The sequence below is a fragment of the Lactuca serriola genome, chromosome 5 (genome assembly GCF_051521515.1).
Source record: "Lactuca serriola cultivar US96UC23 chromosome 5, Lser_US96UC23_V15, whole genome shotgun sequence".
Lineage (NCBI taxonomy): Eukaryota > Viridiplantae > Streptophyta > Magnoliopsida > Asterales > Asteraceae > Lactuca > Lactuca serriola.
In genome coordinates, this window is record NC_136412.1 from 133,467,595 (window position 1) to 133,478,739 (window position 11,145).

Below are 11,145 nucleotides of genomic sequence, written 5' to 3' on the forward strand. Positions count from 1 at the left end.
GGGATCCACCTTCTTTAGCATTGCATCCGGAATGCGAGCAACTGTGGTAAAGATAGTCAGATCATCATGTACCTCCTTCGGACTCCCGTACATGTGGAAAACAACTTTCTCTTCGTAATCAGGAACTTCGATCTTCTCCTTCTGATAGACATATTGGACTATCAGACTCCAATATCTTGCACACGAAATCCCCTGCTTAGCACTGGTCTTCGAAATACTTGTTATGAACTCTGTCCATAACTGCTCTGAGTAATCAACTTGTAAATCGTAGTATAGCCCAGCTACCATTGCATAGACCTCCATCCTTCCTTTATCCAACCCCACAGTTCTTCCAGTAAGACATCTAAGAAAGATGCCAAACAAAAAGTTCCAAATTGTTGGTAACCCCGACTTCTTGAAGTCACTAATACGTGTCAATGGAGGTTGGTGACCCATCTCATTGAACATATAGACCACTTGCGAAGAAGTAAGTTCATCATACGGGCCAGAATTCAAAATTCCCAAAATCTTGCAAAACAAGCTCTTTGAGACCCTAATTCTTGTATCTGTGACCATTGTGAATTCAACACATCCAGTCTCCTTGTTGTATGATGCCGTAGAACCTGCTTTTGACAACCAGGACATTGGAGCAGCAAAAGAGTCAAACATTGCTTTAGATAGAACATAATTCTGTAAAGCAACCACAAGCATTTGTAGTTCTTCCGAATATTTTGACAAATCCGATTCTACTTGATAGTTGGAACCCTGGATCTTCAAAATCAGAACACTGATGATCTCGTCTGTTGTTGGTGATGAAGTAGTCGCGTATAATGTTCTTGAGTTTTGATTTTCCCTTTTATATGTAACCCTAGAATTTTGAATTTGAAGCGGGATACAATAAATGCTTGCTGACATGGCACCTTGAAATCCGGAATGTACTCATCAAAAAGTAACAATCGTAACTGTCAACACGCCTTACACGCTTATCATACACCATGCGTCATCAAGAGATAGGACTGTTTGGTTTCCCCAAAAGAATTGTAACCGTCGGATGCCTTCGGAATTGAGGTCAGGCTCTTTCACTTTGGGGTTTAAAAAGCGAAGTCATTTGCCAGAATTTCGAAATCGTCAGTTTAAGTTGGTGTTACTCAAACCTCAAGGATTTCATGTGTGCTGTGTTCCAAAAGAAATTAGATGAGAAACAAAATAAAAAAAAAATTTGAAAACTTGTGATCTCAACAATTTCTTTGTGACACAAAAACAATTTTATCCCAAGCAAAGATATCTTCGAAAATTATCAAGAGAGATAATTAACAGCTTGTTTGGTTTCCCGTGAATTAGAATCGATAACTTGTAGAGAAGTTTCGAAGGGTTTTCTTTTATATGACAAATGGGTGGCGTCGAAAATTTTGTTACATATCAACCTTAAAATAAGGTGAGGAATTGTAAACAAAATTAGTTGTATGACCAGTGTAGTCAGTGACAACTTGGTTGCGAATGATATTCAAAGTAACTAGTATTTTGAAAATATACTCACACAGAAATCATATTCATAAAAAAACATTTATGTTGGATCTTTTTGGGAACAAACATCGTAGTTTTCGAATGTTTGATTAAGATCACTCAAAAGAAATGAATATGATTTGGAGTATAAAAGGTATTGAAACAAATGTTTCGTAAGATCTGGAACATGGTTCCCCGTCAATTCCTTAAGGTTTATGGTATTTTCGGTTTCACTACTATCACGGACTCATGATATTAGATCATAAACACAGATTTGTGATTTGTCTAGGTTTTGATTGGTTTGATCAAATACCTCAAGGACAAATCTTCGAATATTTGGAATGTAAGAATTGTTTGGTTTAAAAAGATTGGTTAAGAATCGAAGGGTACCTCTGCTATATTTGCACAAAACAGAAAACTCTTAACTCATTTGAGAAGAGTAAGGTAGCTCTTGTTGATTTATGCAAATACAAGCCTTGTTGGGAAGAAATTTTCATGAGATAATTTCATCAAGGCTTTCATCTCTCACACATAGAATCATTCGAGGCTTGAGACAACATGCAGCAGCATGCTTCTAGTGACATCCTAACTAATCCAAAATGTATAGAGTTCATACCTTTCCTTCAAATCCAAACGCATGAATCCTTCATATTTGAAACTTGACAAAACTCTCAATACACATGTTAAAACTAAAAAATGAAAAATATTTTTGTTATTTTTGTAATTTTTCAAAAAAAATTAAGGACAAACTGAAACAAAATCTTTTTGGATTTTTAATTTTTCAATAAAAGAAAATATTTTTGATTTTTCAGGTTTTTTTTTTTTTCAAAAAAAAAATTAACAAACTAAAAAGCTAACCATAGTTGAAATGTGTACAAATACGAAGCATTCGAACCGTTGACTTGAATAGTAACCTCTGATTATCTACTTCAAAACTTCCGAATGCGAAGCGTTCGAAGCGTTGACCATGAACAGTAACCTCTGAACACTGAATCATCCTGTTCATCCATACGCCAAATGATTCAGACCCATCACTCTTCGCTTTTATCAGTTTGAAGAGAATTTCCATCTATCATTCCCAATCCATCTAAGATCCGAAGAAACAATTTTTCATCCAAAGCCTTTGTAAAAATATCAGCTAATTGTTCCGTTGTTTTTACAAAATGAACTTCAACATTTCCTTCTTCAACATGATCTTTGATGAAATGATATCGAAGAGCAATGTGTTTGGTCTTTGTATGCTGCACATGATTATGACAAATTCTTATTGCACTTTGTGAATCACAATATAAAGGAATCTTTTTCATATTAATTGCATAATATCTTAATTGAATTTGAATCCATATTATTTGTGATGTACACGCAGCTGCAGCAACATATTCAGCTTCAGCGGTTGATATTGACACACATGTTTGCTTCTTCGATTGCCAGCTGACCAGCTTCCCATCTAGCAATTGACACCCACCAGTTGTGCTTTTACGATCAAGACTACATCCTCCAAGATCCGCATCCGAATAAGCTTGTACAAAGAACCCTGTTTTCGAAGGATACCACAATCCTAACGAAGTAGTGCCTTTCAAATATCGGAAAATATTCTTTACTGCTGTGAGATGTGGTTCACGTGGATTTGATTGATACCTTGCACAATTACAAACAGAATACATAATATCAGGTCTACTTGAAGTTAAATACAATAAAGACCCAATCATGCTTCGATATAAAGTAATATCAACAGCAGATTTATCTAACGAAGGAGTTAGCTTTATGCCCGTTGCCATTGGTATTCGTAACTTTGTGCTATTCGTCAAGCCAAACTTTTCCAACAAATTCTTCGTATATTTCTCTTGATTAATAAAGATGCCTTCCCAGTTTTGACGAATATTCAAACCCAAAAAGTTATTAATTTTACCCATCATACTCATTTCAAATTTGTTTTTCATCAGATCTTCGAATTCTTTAGATAAAGTAGGGTCAGTTGAGCCAAAAATTATATCATCAACATAAATTTGAACAAGCATCAGATGATTTCCAATTTTCTTTCGAAATAAATTAGGATCAACTGAGCCTTGTTTAAATTTAGATTGTTTCAAAAATGATGTTAGAGTTGCATACCATGCTCTTGGTGCTTGTTTTAACCCATATACAGCTTTATCTAAAATATAAACATAATCAGGATGCTCTGAGTTTATAAAACCTAGAGGTTGTTCAACATATACCGTTTCTTCGAGTTCTCCATTTAAGAATGCACATGTGACATCCATTTGATAGACATCAAAATCTTTATGAGCTGCAAAAGCCAGAAAAATACGAACAGCCTCGAGTCTTGCGACAGGGGCAAATGTTTCTTTGTAATCAATTCCTTCATGTTGAGAATATCCTTTAACAACAAGTCTAGCCTTATTTCAAATAATGTTTCCATCTTTGTCAGTTTTGTTTTTATAAATCCATTTTAGTCCAACAACTAACACATCCTTAGGTTTTGGAATTAATCTCCAAACCTTATTTCTTTCGAATTCAGACAATTCCGCTTGCATAGCAACAACCCAATCAGAGTGTTCCATTGCAACCTTAATTGTCTTTGGTTCGATTTTGGAAATAAAAACATTAAACATGCAGAACTCTTGATGATTGTTCAATACCTCATTTCGTGCATGAAGTTGTGCTCTTGTCATTATTCCTGCTTGTGGATCACCAAGAATTTGATCGTTAGGATGATTTCTTGTCCATTTATCCAATGGTGGATAATTAGGATCAAAATCCAAAAGTGCATCTTCGAACATTACATCTGTTTATGATCCAATTATGGAAATTGAATCATCAGCATCATCAAAATTTTCTTCTTCACGATTTTGATCATTCTCAAGTATATGCTCCCCCTCAATGATTGACTCCGTTTCAATATTTTGCTCTGGTTCACTGATCGGCTCTTCTTCAAGAATTGGCTCCTCCTCGACATTAACATTTTTTGACATGTTATCTTTTTCATTATAATGCTCCCCCTCAACAAAACTATTTGAATCCAAGTGTTCCGCCTCCACTGGATCATTAGTTTGTTCATTTGAGTTTAGATTCAAATCCGAAATTGAATCATTGTTATGCTTCGAATTTTCTGATGTATGATTATCAGTTGCATTCCTTTCTACCTCAATTGCTTGATCTGAAATACCAAAAATCGAATCATAATTAACATCATCCATTTCAATTGAATCATCTATATTTGAAGAATTTTGCAAAATAGGATAATTCGCAAATTTATGATTAGACTTTTTAATGTAATGATCATCAAATGTCAAATTAAAAGTTTCTTCGACTTTGCGAGTTCGCTTATTTAACACCCTATAAGCAACTGAATTGTGTGAATATCCCAAGAAAATTCCCTCATCTGCTTTTGTTTGAAAATTCGAAAGATTATCCTTAAGATTCATTATGAAACATCTGCATCCAAAAACATGGAAAAATTTGACATTAGGTTTTCGATTATTGATGATTTCATAAGGAGTAACATCAAACCGTCTATGAATGAATGATCGATTTTGAGTAAAACAAGCAGTTGAAACAGCTTTAGCCCAAAGATATTCAGGTAAATTCGAAAAAGCCAACATTGTTCTTGCAGCTTCACATAATGATCGATTTCTTCTCTCAACTACACCATTTTGTTGTGGTGTATAAGGAGATGAAAAATTATGCGAAATTCCTTTTTCCATCAGAAATATATCGAAGACATGATTTTTGAATTCAGTTCCATGATCACTTTTAATTTTTCGAACTGTCTTCTTCAATGAAACTTCCATCTTTTTGATAAAATCAATCATCATTTGTGGAAATTCGGATTTTAACCTGAGAAAATATACCCACATAAATCTTGAAAAACCATCGACAATTACCAAAATGTACCTCTTCTTGTTAAGAGTAGCAACTGTTGAAGGACCACATAAATCAATATGCAAGAGTTCAAGGGGTTCAACAATCTTCGAATCTATTGTGATAGGATGACCTTGTTTGTGTTGTTTTCCTACCTCACAAGCTGCACACAAACTGTCATTATCGTATTTAAGAGTAGGTAAACCTCTTACCAGATCTTGTACTACAAGTTTGTTGATGTTTCGAAAATTGAGATGTGATAATCTCCTGTGCCATAACCAGCTAACATCAGCAGCAGCCTTCGAAAGTAGACACACAGCAGGTTTACCTATAATAGGAACAATATCCAATGTAAACATATCACCATTTCTTTTTTACTTAAGTAAAATTTCCTTTGTCTTAACATTCGAAATGACATTTCCTTCTTCATTAAAAAGAACTTGACTGCCAGTGCCCACAACAAGTTGTGAAACACTTATCAAGTTGTGTTGTAAACCTTCAACAAATGCAACTCTGTTGATAGTGAAATTTCCATTCGTTATCTTCCCATAACCCTTGACTTTGCATTTGTGATTATTACCAAACTTAACCACTCCTCCATTTTCTAGGCTTCGAAAATCACGCAAGTTTTCCTTCTTCCCAGTCATGTGACGTGAGCAACCGCTATCAATGTACCGCTTGTTATCATATTGCTCGTCACAAAGTACCTGCAATCATTGGAAAAATTTAGGTACCCAAGCTGTGTTGGGTCCATTCATATTAGGTTTATGATTCAATTGTAAAGTACAACCATTAACCCGATCATATACTTTGGTTTTGAAACTGTCAATAAATCTAACATTTTCATTCGAAGGGTCAGATATATGAGTTTTTATTATTTTCAAATTTTCACTAATTTCACCCTTCGCATCTTGAGTTTGTGATTTTTCACTTTTTGCTCTTGTGACCGGCTGCCAAACTTTAACTGATATATTTGACTCTTGGGATGATGAACTACCATTCGTTGAAGGATTAGCATATTTGTCATATGCCTCATGTATTTGTTCTTTCGAAAACTTACTTGATTGGTATATCTTTCCTTTTCCTTCCAACCAATGATCAATATTTCTTTTTGTTGTTATTCCCTTTGCATATGATACTTTGTCAGCTCGTTTCTTCAAAGGATTATAACATTTTGCTGAAATTGGAACATAATCAACTTTTGGTTTTGAAAGATATGATTCATGATAAGATGTCTTGTTTTGAAACTTTGAAGTTTGATTTCCAACCTTTTTCTGAAAAAAAATTCTTGGTATTGTAGATTTTATTTCATTTGAAACTTTTGAATTTTTATTTGACAACGAAGCACTTTTCTTTTCAAAAATTTGTGACTTTGATTTTTCTTTAAAAACTTTTCTACTTTTTGAAAAATTTCTTGATCTCAATTTTGATGACTCAACAGTTTGCCAAAAAATTGTTTTTCTCGCTTGACGTTCGAAATATTATTGTCCTTTGAAAAATTTTCAACTTCAGCTTTAAATTCTTTTGAATTTAATTTTATTGCTTTCTTAATTGTTTTAACATCAATTTTAACACCTTCTTGCTTTGTGACCACATTTGCAGTTGGGACAACTTCCTTCTTTTCAACTTTTGACTTTTCAATCCATACTCTTTTTGGTTTATCATGTTGAAATTTATATGTATTCTTTGTAAGATTATTTTCAACTGTACTTTGATTTGAAAAGAATCCTTCATTTGATGTTTGCATATTGTCTTCCTCAACCATCTTTTTGAATTCAGGTTTTATATTTTCAACATTACCGGTTGTTATGAAGACTTGATTTGGGAACACAATATCATCAGTGCATTTGAAGATTGGATAAACAACAGTATTCGATTCAAGAAAATGAGCACCTTTTTCACTAAGAATCTTCTCAAATTCTTGTGTATCCAAATAGACTTGATCAACAACCACTTGAGGAATTTCAATTTCTTTCGACTTTTGATTTGACTTTGTATTTGAATTTTCTTCCTGATTGTCACTATCATCAGTTTGACTCTCATGTATTTCCACAAACTCCATATCACAAACTTTCGAAGTTGAGGGTTTATCAGTTTCAATTTTCATTAATAAATCGTCACGTTTTTCTTTCCCTTTAAATGAATTTGCAACATTTATGACAAACAACTGTGAACAATCTACATCTTCTAAATCACTAATTTCACTAATATTATCAGAATTATCTTCAATATCAGCAATATTAGTTTCACTATTAGATGTAGAATTCTCAGTCTTTTTCAAAAATCGAAGTTGTTTTGATTTGGTTAAGGTTTCATTTACAATTTTTACTAAATCATCAGCATCAAAATAATCTTCGACTTTTGCAATTCCATATCTAAACCTATCATCTTGGACTTTGTTAAAATCAGAAATTTCTTTTTCACAATCATACGAAATACTATCAACCTTAGCTCTATCATAAGCTAAAAAAGGTAGTAATTTTCTATGTGGTTCCTTACTTATTTTACATGAATGATGTAACTCAGTTAATTTTCCATACAATCTTTTTGCTGAATTACAAAAAATATTTCTTTGAGCTAACAACAGGTTTATTTCTTTTGCTAATTTTTCTCTATCCTCCATAATATTTGAAACTTGCAGTTCTAAGTAATCAATCCTAGTGACTTTTGAATCCATCATTTTTCTCGTCTCTAGTAATTGATCACTTAACTTTTTCGCTTCATTGCTAGCAGACACAATGATTGAATCAAAGTAAGTAACAGTTTCATCAAAAGATACTAGCTCAGAATTATATGCAGAAACTGGAATGTTAAAAGATTCAAGAATGTTACGTACCTTGGTAGTCATGGGCGACTTGTCAGTAGATTTTGAAACGAAGCATTGCCCACACACTTCGTCAGTCTGTTCATCATCTGAATCCTCTTCCATTTTTGCATACATGGCTCCATGAGTTGGATTTTTCATCTCTTCATCATCAGAACCCGAAGACCATATTTGATATGTTCCATCTGATTCATTTTCTCCATGAGCCACCAATGACAAATTATTTGCTTTCTTCTTTACTTCCTCTAGTTTCTCAGTGTAGTAAGCTTCATCCTTTGTTTAATTTTTCTTTTCCTCCTTCTTCCTCAACAAGCAATCAACTGCCAAATGATTTGCTCCATAACAGTAATGACAATTTATCCCTGTATCACCTTTCAAATTCATCTTCATTTGCTCCAGCTCATTCTTCGAATCTGTCTTCATTTCTTTCTTCTTTTCATCCAGTTTGTTTTTGTTCTCATAACTACCCTTCGAATCTGATGACTTCTTTGGATGGAAAGGTTTCTTAAAGAATTTCTTTACTCTATTGTTTGAGTAAAATGCAACTGCCTCGTCATTAGAATTCATTAAAAAACCTTCTTCTTCATCAGACTTCAATTTTTCACTTTCTCTTTCTGAAACCTTCGAAACTAGAGCCAAAGGACCACCAAGACTTGCTATAGCTTCTTCAGCTATTTCAGTAACTTCATTTTCATGAGATTTCAATTGATTGTACAAGTCATTCGAAGTCGAAGTATCAAAACTCTGTTGATTTTTCACCATCATGCTCACACTTCTCCACTCCTTTCGAAGTCCCATTACAAATATCAAATTGTACTCCATTGATGACCTAATTATACTATACCGATTACAACGATAGATTAACTCGTTGAACCTATCATAGTATGCTTCAATAGACTCATTTTCTTTTTGTCTGAAATCTTTGAGTTCCAGCAGGCATTGTTTCACAGATGTGATCTTCGTCTTTTCACTCCGTTGAAATTTGTCTTTGAGATTGTTCCAGATTTCTTTAGCTGTTTTGCATGTTCTGACATAATTGTACACAACAGGAGGCAACGCACCTCTTAATTCCCTCATGCATTTCTTCTCCAGACGTTTTAAACGATCTGTTTGATTATCAACTTCTGAACTGCTTGAAGACATGCCGATTGGCTGAACTTGTGCAGGTTGATTGATTTCTCCTGAGATGCATTTCCATAATTCTTTATCCAATCCGTTCAAGTAATCTTCCATACGATCTGCCCATTGATCATAATATTCTGGAATAAGCATTGGAATTTTTGTGGATGATCCAAGCAAATGAGAAAATGATGTCATCGAATTCAGATTGAATGACGCCATTGTTGTACGGACAAAAACTTAAAGATGATACTAAACTTTTGAGAATTTTGAAAATCAATTTGTATAATTCAATTCAGAATTACACAACGAACACTCGATTAACAAATACTTTTGCAGAATCAAATCCTAGATTGAGATCTAGATGAAATTTTCAAATTCAAAAAGGACGGAAACTTTTTGAATCATACAGTAGATTCAAAAACCTTTTTGATCGAATGAAAATCAGATCACAGAAAGGATTCCTGCTCTGATACCAATTGATGAGAATTGTAATCGAGTTTAAAGATCAATTCACGTAAGAATTAAGAAAGAAAAAAACACGATGAACATGAGAGTAAATATAATATTTGTTCAGCTCATATTATGCTTTTTATTTTACAGAGTACAAAGGAATTATCTGTAAAGAATATGTGAAAACTTAAGTTCTCACTCAGTACAGTCTCCTATTTATAGGCGTACAAAAGCATAACAAAATACTAAGGACTAGACATTAAGACTATTCATTAAAATGCCTTAATAAAAATAATATTACATCCGAAGACTATTCTTACAAAGACTAAAGATCCTTCGTAACAACTAACACTTCGACATATTACAACATTTAAACTCTAACAACTTATGATACGAAGTGGTTGACTTTTAGGGTTTGACCGAATGGAAATTTCGGGTTGTCACACGTTGGGCAACAATGATCGAGAGGTGGAGTCGTCAACAACGCCAAAGGCACCATATGGCGACCAACGTGGTTACTACGACCTCAGCCACGGGGGACCGGCTGACAGAGCCCTCCCCGTCATGGTCCAACATATTAAAAATTTGGGGAACCAGAATAGGGAAATAGCAGATCAAGTTCGAAATCTCCATGATGTTACGGCAGCCACTGATGTACGCACCAGGGATTTTGAAAGGGACTTCTATCCAGTGGACCAATTTATCGAGGACCTTACCACTTCTCGAGCGGAGGTAAGGGAGTACCAGGAGAGTCATGCAGCTCTCGAGGAGAGAGTGATCGCAGCTGAACGCCGGATTGCAGAGCTTCAGGGAGCCTCGACCTCATCTCAGGGCCACCATGGACCAAATGCCACCCGCCGTGAGTAGTGTTTTCACTGCTCATGTTTTCTAATAAAACTAGGATTTCGAGTATGCGTTGGTGCTACTCTTTCATGCGAATAGGTTGACCCTGCGATTAAGTGATTATACTACTCAAAGGGCTTTTGTGCTGCCAAAACTATCTTTTACCTTGATGTAATGTAGACCCTGGTGAGGTCAAATTTTCCCCAAAACAATATGTAATAAAAAATTTTATCAATGGAATTGGCACGCATTTTATTTCATTGGATGTTTGGCATTTGATATCACTACTTGACATTGAAAACTATTTGCAACTGATAACTCTAAGATCTTAAGGTGTATCTCACTGTTATGTGTGATTAAGAAATGACTGGCCTAGAAATCATGAGTCCGCCTTAGGACCTGTTCCTTGTTTGGTTGTGGACCTAGGGCAGACTTATTAGAATCAACAGCTTATTAAAAAAAATTTAATTACACATAAGTGGGGAACATCAAGTGACTCTTAGGAGTGGATCAGACATGAAACAGAACACATGACTCCGATTGAGTCACCACTATTTAATTCA